The following is a 13088-nucleotide window of genomic DNA, read 5'->3' as shown; positions in this document are numbered from 1 at the left end:
CACATCACATTTGCTTCTTCTGGAAATCACTTTATTAAAATCGGTGCCCTCTCGTTCTGGATCCTTTAACGAGCGGGAACAGTTTCACCCCATCTATTCTGTCCAGCCCCTAATGATTTTGACCACCTCCATCAATTCTCCTCTTAGCTTATTCTCTCCATGGAGAATAGTCCCAACATCTCCTGGCAACCCAACTGGCCGAGGGAGGTCAAAAATAAGTCAGTGTCCCTGCCCATTCCAGTGCAAACCCAGACAGCAAGGACGTGGACATTGGGCTGCATTGCGATGCTCTCTGTAGTTGGATAGCTTGTGCTTTGTGACAGTGTCACAAAGATCAGCTTTGATGGTGTTTCTGCAGTGAGCAGACTACGCGGATCTGGAGGCAGTGCGCTTGGGAAGGGTATGCTCGTGTGTGGGGAGGAGGTGAAGGATAGAAGGCTACCTTGTAGCTCAAACCACTTGGATAAACAACAGTTTAAACTATTAGCATCGAGAAAGGCTTGGATCATTTATGGCCTAGGCTCTGGCTCCGCGCTCATTCAGATCCACAGTACAGCAGGCCAGGGGCCTGCAGCTTCCACAGCCCGACAAACCACACCACCAGGACACTTGCTGAACCTTCACAAGGGGTTCAAAACCGCAAAATATCACGGAGGAAAACCATTAAGTGCAGTCATTCATCAGGAGGGGTGTTGCCATGGCGAAAGCCTGTTGAAGGACAACCTCATGCCACTTGGCTGAATTCCAAACCCAGGTCCTTTTTCCCCAGACCCCTCGTTATTGCAAAACATGACAACTGGAGCCCACTCTCCACTGGATTTAACGCCCGTAACAACTCACACTGACAGCACCAGCTAACCACTCGAATTGCTGTGGACCTACACTCCAGGCCCCACTTCCTCACCTCATCTTCAGAGGCTGACGACTGTTTCCCCACCCCGATTGCACAGAGCAGGAACTGTCCTTAGAAGGAGAAGGCAGAGGCTTGAGCTCAAACTTCAACCCCAGCAACAAATTTATTAAGGCAACAGGGTTAAAATAATCCTAGGAACAATTAACAGAACTCGACACTGAGCCATAGGTGACCAAAGGCTTAGTCAAAGAGGTAGGTTTGTACGGAGCGAATTAAAGGAGGAGAGACACACACAGAGGCCACCATCAGTGGAGCAATTAAAATCGGGAATGTGCAAGGGGTCAGACCTAGATCAGTGTAAGGATCTGAGGGTTGCAGGTCGAAGGCAGTTACTGGAATACAGGGGGACTATGGAGGATTTGGGGGGAAAATTGAGTATTTCAAAATTGAAGCATTGTCATACATAGCAGAATGTAATAGAGGTCAGCAAGCTCAGGGCTGATGGGCAACTGGGACTTGGTTTGAGTCAGGATAGAGGCAGCAGAGCTTTCTTCCAAAGCACTCACTTTGTGGTTGGAGCTTTTGAGTGAACAAACTCAATGAAGCAACAATCTCCAACTTTCCCACGAGACTGGGTCCCCGCTGACTGCAAGGCACTAGACTCATTCCGGATTTAGATTGTTTCAGATGCAGCAAAGCACCTGGTCTTTCCAAGGTGGGGACATTGGAGTCAGGGAGGGGTGGTGCCACTGGAAAGAGGAGAGGTAGTGGCAGGATGGAGGGACATTTGACTTGCGTGTGATGCTTCTTAATCTGATGCGGACCAACACTCCACATCTCAGCTCACACGGACATAGGAAATAAGCGGAGCAGCCCCTCGAGCCTGCTCTGCCATTCATGGCTGATCTGATTGCAACCTCAATCCCACATTCCTGCCCTCCTGCCCCCCTCCCCCCACCACCCCCCCACGCCCCCCCCTGAGGTTCTAGAGAAAAAGAGTTCTAATAAAGCACTGGTTAGTCCTCAGTTGGAAATCAGAGTTTAATTCTGGCCACCACGCTATAGAAAGGATGTCAAGGCATTGGAGTGGGTGCAGAGATTTACCAGAACGGTACAAGAGATGAGAGTCTTCAGTTATGTGGAGTCAGTGAAGTTTTGCTCCTTAGAGTAAAGGTTAAGGGGGTTAATACGATCTCCCAGCAACAATCAAGCTGTTAAACTGGGGGTTAGGTGCCTCTCAAAAGGGGCGAATGTGAACCGGGAAGAGACAAGGGAAACATGCAGGGTCAATCATGCAAGTCTACGCTCTCTTCTGGATCACTGGGTGTGGCTGAGGTGTGTTACAATTGCTGCAGACTGAAGAGCATCAGTTAAAGAACGCTCCTTGCTGCATTGCCAGTCTATCGCACTCATGCAGTTCTGAGTCCAACACTGAACAGATGAAGCAGGCATATTTGCTGTTTCTCTGGCTCCTGCCCCTTTCATTTCTTCCCTTCCTGGTCTGTGATGACCATTTAAACCTGTGTCATGATATCCACATCAACATATCATGGTGCAATCACACACACACACACACACACTGATGGACAGGTAGTTGGACCAACCAACACACACAACATCACAGCCAATCACCAGTGAGAGCACACGCACTATAAAACAGGGAACACCACAGTTCCCGCTCATTCTACCAGGAGATAGCTCAGAGCACAGAGCTCACAGCGTGTCACTCAGACATACACCATGTGCTGAATGCCTCTCTAAGATAGTGCTAGGGCTGGGTCCCCAGGTTAGCTGGTGAAGTACGAACCACAGCCAGAAGTTAATAGTTATTATTGTACAGAATAATAAAACAGAGTTGTACCATCTACAACCGTGTTGGTTCGTTTGTGTATCGGAATACCCAACACGACAACCTGGCTGCCACTCTTGATGACCCCGCTCAACCAGACTTCACTCGAGAATCCAGCATGACAACTAGCCAGCTATTTGAGCACGCGAGGCAACACGCCAGATTCAGATTTTCCCCTTGCCCAATGCCTACAGACACAGACCCTTTCCTGCAGAGATCACGAAACAGCAATTTGAATTTACACAGCAACTTAAAAAAAATATATATATATTTTTTTTGTTTTAAATGTATTTTATTACAATGTGCACAAAAACCAGTAACACACACAACACAGTCCACCTCAGTCCACAGTGTGAGCAATTTTTCTCCTTTATACCATCTCCCCTCCCATCCCCTGCAATGAACAGTTCCTCAAACATGGTCATGGACAGATCCCACTGTGCCTCGAGCCCTCTGCTGACCCCCTCACCTCAAATTTGATCGTTTCCGACCGAAGAAAGGCGGAGGTCTTGCCAGGCCGCCACCCCTGGCAGCCTATCTGATCTCCAATTCAGCAAGATCCTTCGCCGGGCAATCAGAGGTGTGAAGGCGACAACATTAACCCGCTTCCCCTCCAACAGCTCCGGCACTCCCGATACCCTAAAGATTGCCACCATTAGGTCTGGCCCGACCTCCACCCCCACAATTTTAGATAACGTCCCAAACACCACTTCCCAGTATCGCTCCAGCTCCTCAACCCCAAAACATGCGTGCACGATTCCCCAGCTCTCGCCCACACTTCTTGCACTCATCACCCACCCCTTGAAAGAACACACCCATCCTCGCCTGGCCATATATACTCTGTGCACACCTTGAACTGAATCACACCCATCCTTCCGCAAAGAGGTTGAATTGAGCCTCTGCCTCGCACCACAGTTCCCAGCCTATTTCCACCCCACCGCAACCCCCCCCCCCCCCCCCCAACTCCTCCTCTCACCCACAGCAACTTTCACAAAGTAAATCGTCCTCATGGACATCTTGGGGGCTTTCTCAAACAAACCAAGCCATACAAAGAGATATTATGTCAAAATCTTGGTCAAAAAGTAGATTTTTAGGAGTGTCTTGAAAGAAGAGGGCACTTGAGGGAGGGTATTCCAGAGTTTACAACCCTTGTCGGTCAATTTCCACACTCCCTAACCCACAGCATCAAGGTCCTACTATTTTCCCACTTCGCCCATGTTATACTTTATTCTACTTCCAGTTGTTCATCTCTGCCCCTCCCCCCCCCCCCCAATCTCTCGTCTCTCCACCCCCAGCCCCAATCCAGTCTCACTATTTCCAAAGCCTGGATTGTTGAGTCAGTGTATACCTCGACTCCATTCTCTGGCCAGTTTCCCCTCAATGCCACTGGGTGGCAGCGCTGTTCCACAGGAGCAATGGTGCCTCACAGGGCAATAACCTCAAACACTTGGTGCCTGTTCACACAGCCCAGCCTGGGTTGCCCCATGCCGCGTGCGCATCTTGAACTGTGCTGGAGTCACTGTGCGTTTGGGTCTCAAGAGCCCACCCATTATTCAGCCTCGCAACTACACAATAATTCCCTTTCTTCTGCCTTGCTGTGAATTATACTGGTATTGAATAGCCCTGTCACAGCCATACAATGAGCTCTCAGACTCCCAGAGCAGCTAGAGTACTTTCATAATCAAGCAGAATGTAGGTGATTAACATTAGCTGTGGCAACTGAAATGGTTTCTTCAGCAATCCTCGGTCACAACGCAGAGCCCCCTTTACCCTCCTCCCAAAAAGGCCCCTCCTCTGGCACCTGCCACCTTGTGCTCTCCTATAGGATTCTGCCAGCTAAACACCAAATTAAGGGGAATAACTTGCGCTTTAGCGACCCCATGGGCCAGTAACTGGGTTTGGAACAGGCTTTGCTTCAAAGTAACAAGGTTCTGGGTTCAAGTGCCACTCCAGGACTTGGGCACAAAAATCAAGGTCGACAGTTTGACAATGCCAGAGGTGCCATCTTTCAGAAAAGATGCCAAACCGAGGCCTAATCTGCCTGCTTGGGCAGCTGCAAAAGATCCTTTGGCACTATTTGTAGTTAGGACTATTCCCTGGTGTCCTGGTCAATATTTGTCTATGAATCGATATCTCTAATCTGAAATGAAATGAAATGAAAATTGCTTATTGTCACAAGTAGGCTTCAAATGAAGTTACTGTGAAAAGCCCCTAGTTGCCACATTCCGGCGCCTGTTCGGGGAGGCTGGTACGGGAATTGAACCGTGCTGCTGGCCTGCTTTAAAAGCCAGCGATTTAGCCCAGTGTGCTAAACCAGCCCCTGGGCCTAATCACACTGAAGTTCCAAGCGTTTGCTATGTTATCATACTCGTGCGACTCGGCCAATGTTGTCTACCTCATACGCTGTAGGAAAGGATGTCTCGTAGCGTGGTACATTGGCGAGACCATGCAGACGCTGCGACAACGAATGAATGGGCATCGCGCGACAATCACCAGGCAAGAATGTTCCTTTCCAGTCGGGGGACACTTCAGCAGTCAAGGGCATTCAGCCTCTGATCTTCAGGGTAAGTGTTCGCCAAGGCGGCCTTCAGGACGCGCGACAACGCAGAATCGCCGGGCAGAAACCTATAGCCACGTTCCTCACACGAGTACGGCTTCAACCGGGATCTTGGATTCATGTCGCATTACATTCATCCCCCACCATCTGGCCTGGGCTTGCGAAATCCTACTAACTGTCCTGACTTGAGACAATTCACACCTCTTTAAACTGGGATTACCCCTCTCTCTGGATCTGTACAGACTTAATTATCTGCAAATGTTCGCATTCAAAGCATTGTCTTGAATCTTTGACTTTACATGTTTCTGGAACCTACCTCTTCATTCACCCGAGGAAGGAGCAGTGCTCTGAAAGCTGCTGATTTGAAACAAACCTGTTGGACTTTAACCTGGTGTTGTAAGACTTCTTACTATCCTTAGTATAGGCAGCAGACAAGGTACTCCGGGGTGGGATGGTGCGCCTAGTCAACAAGCTGCAGAAACAATCATCACTGGCAGCAAGTTAACCAAATCATCCAAAACTCAGCCCAGATTGGTTCACAGTTCAGCACTTTAGCCAGGAAAGGAGCTTTGCTACCCGCGGCGATCTCTGCACTCTCTCCTTGCCCCCTCCCCCACCATTCCCTCCCCAAATCTGGCCTCTTGAGCATTCACGATCTCCATTATTCCACCACTGACAGCTGTGCCTTCAGCTGCCGAGGCATTAAGCTCTGGAATTTCCCCCCTAAACCTCGCGGCCTCCTCCTTCACGATACTCCTTAAAATCTCTCTCTGTCCAAGCTCATGTGCAGCTGGATGTCAAATGTTGCCTTGTTATCCTGCTCGCTCGTGAACTCGTTTTGTGTCACGACAGACAAAGAGTCACTGGGGTGGATCCACTAAGTCGAAGAAACCCCAGACACATAACCAAGGTCCCGGAGTGCTGGGACCCCATTTAGACCACACGGCTGCCAGAAATGTCGGCGATGACTGGATCTTGATGTTTGTTTCTGATTGTAATGGAGGAGCAGGAGGCAGCCATTCAGCTCCTCAAGCCTGTTCCACCATTCAGTTAGTTCATGGCTGATCTGCATCAGAACTCCATCTAACCCACCTTGATTACATAACTTTTTAATGGTCTCAAACAAAACTTCAGTTGAACCCCCCTCCTCACCAACCTCAACAGTTTTTGGGGAGTCAGTGTCAGATTTGCACTACCTCAGACCCTCAGGTCGTGACTCAGTGTGAAACAACCGCCACTCTTTGAAGCTCAGACGTTTCCCACTATATTGTCCATGGAGCTCCGGGAGAAGTTCAACCACTGGCCCGGAATGTTATGAGGGAAACGGGAGAGGGATATGAAGGTCTTCGCGGGTAAGCACTTCATCCTTTCTTGACCCTAATAGGACCAATGTTTGCAATATCCTTTGGAAGTTGGGGCTCACCTAACCATGGCTTGACACTCCCTCAGAGCCGAAGTTACATGCGGTCTTTTGCGGACCCGTGTTGCAGCTTTCTGCAATATAAAGGAACTTGGGGGTACTTGTGCATGAAACACAGAAGGCTAATTGAATATTGGCCCTTATTTCAAGCGGGTAGGAGTAGAAGAGTCGGGAACTGTACAAGGTGAGGCCACATCTGGAGTACTGAGAGCAGTTTGGTCTCTTTATTTAAGAAAACATATTTCATTGGAGGCAGTTCAGAGAAGGTTCACTAGGATGATCCACGGTATGGAGGGCGGCATGGTGGTTAGCACTGCTGTCTCTCTGCGGCAGCGACCCGGGTTTGATTCCAGCCTCTGGTGACTGTCTATGTGGAGTTTTCACGTTTTCCCCATGTCTGCGCAGGGTTTCCTCCGGGTGCTCTGGATTCCGCCCACAGTCCAGAGATGTGCAGGTTAGGTGGAATGGCCATGATCAATGCGCAGGGTTACACGGATCGATGGACGGACAGATAGATAGCAATGGAGGGTTATGGGGAAAGGGCAGGAAGGTGGACGTGAGGAATATCGGATCAACCACAATCCTATGAAATGGCGGAGCAGGCGCAAGGGGCCGAACGGCCTACTCCGGTTCCTATTTCTTATGGCGTTCTTATACCCTCGACTGACAACTGTTGCCAAGTCTCCCTTCGGCCAGGTCTTTTTGCATAGCCTTTGAGGAGCTTTGGCCAACAGGTCAGGGAACAAAAAAGTAGCACTGGAATTGCAAGTCAACACATCAAACTGCCCAGCACATCTCCTTCCATCACACAGCATGCTTCACAACATCGTGCAGGAGAAACTGGAGCCTGAAAGATGTACAAGCACACTGGCTCACTGTGTACCGTCACAAACAATGTGCACAAGCGCACATTTATAATAGCGTCTTTAACGTAGTAGGACATGATATCAAGAAACAGCCCTGGTGATAGCCCAGCTGTAGCATTCCTTGCCCCAGTACTAGCTGTGTCTTTAGTCAAACTGTTCCAATACCGCTATCGCACTGGCATCAAGCTGCGAATGTTGAAAATTGTCCAGCTATGTCCTGTCCACTAAAAGCAGGAAAAATCCTATGCGGCCTCACAAGTCTTCTCTCCATCATCAGCAATATGATGGATGCTGTTAACAGTGCTATCAAGCAGCACTTACTCAGCAGCAACCTGCCCAATGATGCTCAGTTTGACTCAGCTCCCCACCTCATGACAGTCATGGTCCAAATGTGGACAAAAGAGCTGAACCCGAGTTGAGGCAAAATGCATTTCCAGCACATTAGAGACTATCTATATAAACCACAACTGCCTTTTCAGATTGAATATCACCAGGCTCCTATATTTCATAAAGAGTAATTAATTAATATTTAGTAGGTTTTTGAGGTCCTGTCCGTTTTAAGAGGGAGAACGCTGATGCCTACATGCCTTCCCCAAACCCCCCCCCCCCCTTCATGGTCCGCTGTCGTATTGTTACGACCGGTTGGCCTCCTCTAGGAGCAGGCCTTTGGCCATCAAATATTATTGCTGTTGTGTTTTCTTCGATGGAGAAGGGGAGACACTTTTCATCTTAAACATGAACGGGGCGGAGTGTTGGACCAGTCATCTCAGCACAACCCTGCCTGAAAGCCCATGATGTGAGCATCTGCAAGGAGCCCTCGGCTGTGAATCACTGCCGATCAACGTGAGAGAGAGAGGAGGGTCTACATTGATACAGGGACCTCCGTGACCTCGCCAACTGTTCTGCAGCCAATGGAGTACTTTTGAAATGTAGTCACCGTTGTAATCTGGAACACATGGCTGTCAATTTGCACATCGCAAGTTCCCACATACAGTAATGTGATAAATTACCAGATTTTAATGATGTTGTTTCAGGGACAGTTATTGGCCAGGATATCTGGAAAAAAGATTGTGACAGGTGCCAAATGCAAGCCCTTCCTTCCACCCTTCCTTCCTCTTTTGAAGATCTTCAGTTTGCTGGGTCACCCGAGCCCTGGGTACCTTGTTCAAATGGCCACTGTTCACCTATGAAATGTGACTCGTCAGTCGGCTATTCAACCAGTGGCATCATTATCAAAATAAATCCAGAACCTACTTCGATCATGTGTCGATGAATCTGCCCAACCAAGAAGCGCTAAAGCTGAATAAGACCGTTTGCGCCCCTAGTATCATATCAGGGGGGCTGGTTCAGCACAGTGGGCTAAACAGCTGGCGTGTAATGCAGAACAATGCCAGCAACGCGGATTCAATTCCCATACTGGCCTCCCCGAACAGGCGCCGGAATGTGGTGACTAGGGGCTTTTCACAGTAACTTCATTGAAGCCTACTTGTGACAATGTGATTATTATTATTGAATTTGATGAGCTTCCATTACACATCGCAACACCACTAAGACTGCCTACTTCCACCTCCATGACATTGTCCAAATCTTCTCCGAAGAGGAATCATATTCAACTCAACGTTAAGCCTGTTTCTCATTCCACAGATGCTGCCTGACCTGCTGAGTGCTTCCAGCACTTTGTTTTTATTTCAGATTTACAGCATTTGCTATATTGTCCAATTCCACCTTTGCCCCAGCTCATGCCTGCTGACACCCTCATCCATCCCGGTGTAAAGTCTAAACTTCGCTTTTCCAGCCATCTCCTGGTCATCTCTCCTCTTCCACAGGTACTAAACCTTGGACTTATCGAAAACTCTTACAATCCCAATCCACATCCACATTCGTTGACCTGCAATGGCTCCTGGGCCATCAATACCTATCATTTCACAATTCTCATTGTTGTGTTCCTAATCCCACACTAACCTCTTCCAGCTCTACATCTTTCCAATTCCGGCCTCTTTGGCATCAATGATTTTTGGTGTTCACTCCTTCCCATCCCCGATTGTCAGTGTTCACTCACTGGCAGCAGTGTTTTCAGCCTAGGCTATAGAATCCCCAAATCTCCCCCCCCCCCCCCCCCAAACACAAACCTCACACTCTCTTTCTTCCTTTAAGACGCTTCTTCAAAAATCTACGTCTGATCAAATGAAACGCATTCGTTGTACTTCCCACTCTTCCGGGGAATGAAGCAGGGGTGCCCCATTTCACCCCTCCCCGCCTCTTTATCCCGTTTATGATTGAGCCCTTGGCTATTGTGCTGAGGGGTTTGGGCGACTTTGTACGTAAATGACTTACTGCTGTACATTTCGAACCCGGGCTCATTTGTGAGGGATATAATGGAGTTGATAGGGAAATTTAGGGTGTTTTCGGAGTATAAATTAAATTTAGGAAAGAGCGAGTACCTCACAGCGTTGAGGTCCCAGGTTCGATCCTGGCTCTGGGTCACTGTCCATGTGGAGTTTGCACATTCTCCCCGGGTTTGCGTGGGTTTCGCCTCCACAACACAAAGATGTGCAGGGTAGGTGGATTGGCCACGCTAAATTGCCCCTTAATTGGACAATATGAATTGGGTACTCTTAATTTAAAAAAAATTTTTTTTTTTTTTAAAGGATAGAGTGAGTATTTTGTCATGTCTCCTTCAGGTGTCGGGGCAGGTTAAGAAAGGTTGCCATTTATTATTATTATTTAGAGAAGGGCCAACACGCTTTATGTAATTGGGGGTGCAGGTAGCCCGGGACGGAGCACGACTCTAAAGCTAAACTTCACGAGCCTGTTAGGGGAGGTGAAGGAGGATTTGGGAAAGTGGGATAATCTCCCTTTGTCGTTGGCTGGCCAGGTGCAGGCAGTCAAAATTAACATTTTGCCATGGTTTCGGTTTTGTTCCAACGTCTGCACAAAGGCATTTTTTTTTTTTTTTGGAGGCTGGTCTCGTCATTTGTGTGGACAGGGAAGGTAGCAAGGATAAGGAAGGCTGTGCTCAAAACGGGCCGCAGTCAGGGGGGCTTGGCTCTTCCACATTTGTTGTACTATTACTGGGCAGTGAAAGCGGAGAAGATACAGGGTGGAGTAAGGAAATGGGTGCTTTGTAGGTGTGGTTGGAGATGTGGTTCTAAGGGTCAGGGTTGCAGGTTCCAGCAACAGGGCCGCTCACACCAGTGAAGTATTCCGGGAATCCGGTAGTGGTAGCCACGCTGAAAATATGGGGCCAATTTTGATAGCAGTTCAAGCTGAGGGCAGGGTCGAAGGTGATGCCGAACAGAGGCAATCATGGGTTTGAGTCATGGGATAGAGGAGAGGTTCCAGTGATGGGAGGAGAAAGGGATAAAAGAGATGAAGGGTCTTTTTCTGCAGAGGCGATTCACAAGTTTGGAGGAGCTGGGGTGAAATGTGGGCTGCAACGTGAGGAGGGCTTTAGGCATGTGCAGATGTGGAACTTCCCCGCTGTTACCAGACTCCTAAACGACCCTCTTATGGACTGACCTCATTAACACTACACCCCTGTATGCTTCACCCAATGCCGGTGACATGTGGTTACATTGTGTACCTTGTGTTGCCCTATTATGTATTTTCTTTTATTTCCGTTTCTTTTCATGTACTTAATGATCTGTTGAGCTGCTCGCAGAAAAATACTTTTCACTGTACCTCGGTACACGTGACAATAAACAAAATCCAATCCAAGAAAGAAAGGCTTTCCTGAGTTTGCCGGTGGCACCATCCTCCTCGTTGTTAGAGAACGTGCTGTCAGTATGGGGGGGGGGGTTGGAAAGCGGGGTTGTTTCAGCAATGTCTCGTAGGATTATAGAGGAGGACAAGGAGCCTATGGAAGGGATTAAGGCTACGTGAGAGAAAGAGCTGGGGATGGGGCTGGAAGAAGGATTATGGTGTGAAGTGCTGCGAAGGGTTACTGCCTCGCCCTCGTGCGCGAGGCCAGGGTAGATTCGACTAAAAGTGGTGTACAAGGCACACTTAACGAAGGCAAGGATGAGGATAGCTGCGGGTTGTGAGAGAGGGGCCCACCAACCATGTCCATATGTTCTGGTCCTGCCCGACTGGAGAAATATTGGGGGTAGTTTTTCAGCACCATGTCCGAGGTGGTGCATATGGAATTGGAGCCGGGTCTCCCTGGAGGCCATATTCGGAGTGTCAGACCTGCCGGATTCACAGACGGGAGCGGGGCAGACGTTTTAGCCTTCGCCTCGTTGCTTGATTATCATAGATTATATAGAATTTACAGGGAAGGAGGCCATTCGTCCCATCGAGTCTGCACCGGCTCTTGGAAAGAGCACCCTACCCAAGGTCAACACCACCACCCTATCCCCATAACCCAGTAACCCCACCCAGCACTAAGGGCAATTTTGGACACTAAGGGCAATTTATCATGGCCAATCCACCTAACCCGCACATCTTTGGACTGTGGGAGGAAACCGGAGCACCCGGAGGAAACCCACGCACACACGGGGAGGATGTGCAGACTCCGCACAGACAGTGACCCAAGCTGGAATCGAACCTGGGACCTTGGAGCTGTGAAGCAATTGTGCTACCCACAAGGCTACCGTGCTGCCCAGGCGTGTGTTGTTGGGGTGAAGGTCACCTTCTCCCCACAATGCCTCGGAGTGGCTGGGGGACCTGTTGGGAGTTTCTGTCCTTGGATAAAGTGAAATTTGCTTTGAGCGAGGTTGCGCGGATGAGGGGTTCCACCAGAGATGCCGGATGTTCATTTTACATTTTGCAGGTCTGGTTGCTGCCAAAGGGTTTTTTTGGGGGGGGGGGGGGGGGGTCACCTGTTGGTGCAAAAATGTTAACTAAAAATATTTTTCATAATAACCTACCGCTGGTCAGGTTTTTGGTCACGTGTCGCAGTATATTCTTGGGGTCAGGTTTTATTTGTTAACACTCCTATGAATGACGGAGCTGCACAATTGAAAGCAGTTGCTGTATACAGCCCTTTGCACCTTGCTACTCCCATCTTACTAACCTCAACTTAGGAGGTTACAGTCCATGACAACAGACACCGTTTCAACAAGAGCTGGACCTTTGAGCTTTAATCTTGGATTTTCAGGTGAACTGGCAGAGCTTCCCGTGTTATTGGCTGTACTCCCTTAGATTCGAACCAATGCCAACATTTGAGCCATGACATGGCCACACCTGCTGGTAGCACTAGTCTTAACATCTGTTGCAACACATCAGGCACCAGGGGGAAGAAATGTGGCTGAACCACTTATAGGGGAGGGGTAACATTTTCATAGGCAGCAACCAAGGCTCCAATGATTTGCCTGGAGCTATTTTGCATAATTTGTTTTTGAGGCTTCAATGCAAATCACTTCTTTCCCGCTCTCCCTCGCAATCCCCAGCTGACTGCCTCCCCCTCTCTCCTTCCCCCAGCAACTGCATGCATCTCTCGCCCACCCCCACTTCAGCTGTTAAATCCTGAAACACTCCCAATAGGAATGCTTTGTTGGGGCAGACATACTGGGTGGGACGAAATGGATAAAGATGCTATGTTA

At 48.9% G+C, this 13088-nt stretch overlaps 1 protein-coding gene across 2 annotated transcripts in view; it reads right to left on the bottom strand.

Moving 5' to 3' along the window:
- e2f2 (E2F transcription factor 2) overlaps positions 1–13088 on the bottom strand; it is a 100442-nt gene that overhangs the window by 48504 nt on the left and 38850 nt on the right. The window lies entirely within an intron of this gene.

Source organism: Scyliorhinus torazame, chromosome 1 (assembly GCF_047496885.1).
Source record: "Scyliorhinus torazame isolate Kashiwa2021f chromosome 1, sScyTor2.1, whole genome shotgun sequence".
NCBI classification, from domain to species: domain Eukaryota; kingdom Metazoa; phylum Chordata; class Chondrichthyes; order Carcharhiniformes; family Scyliorhinidae; genus Scyliorhinus; species Scyliorhinus torazame.
The sequence above is the reverse complement of the archived record's forward strand: the minus strand, read 5'-3'. Positions and strand labels throughout refer to the sequence as shown.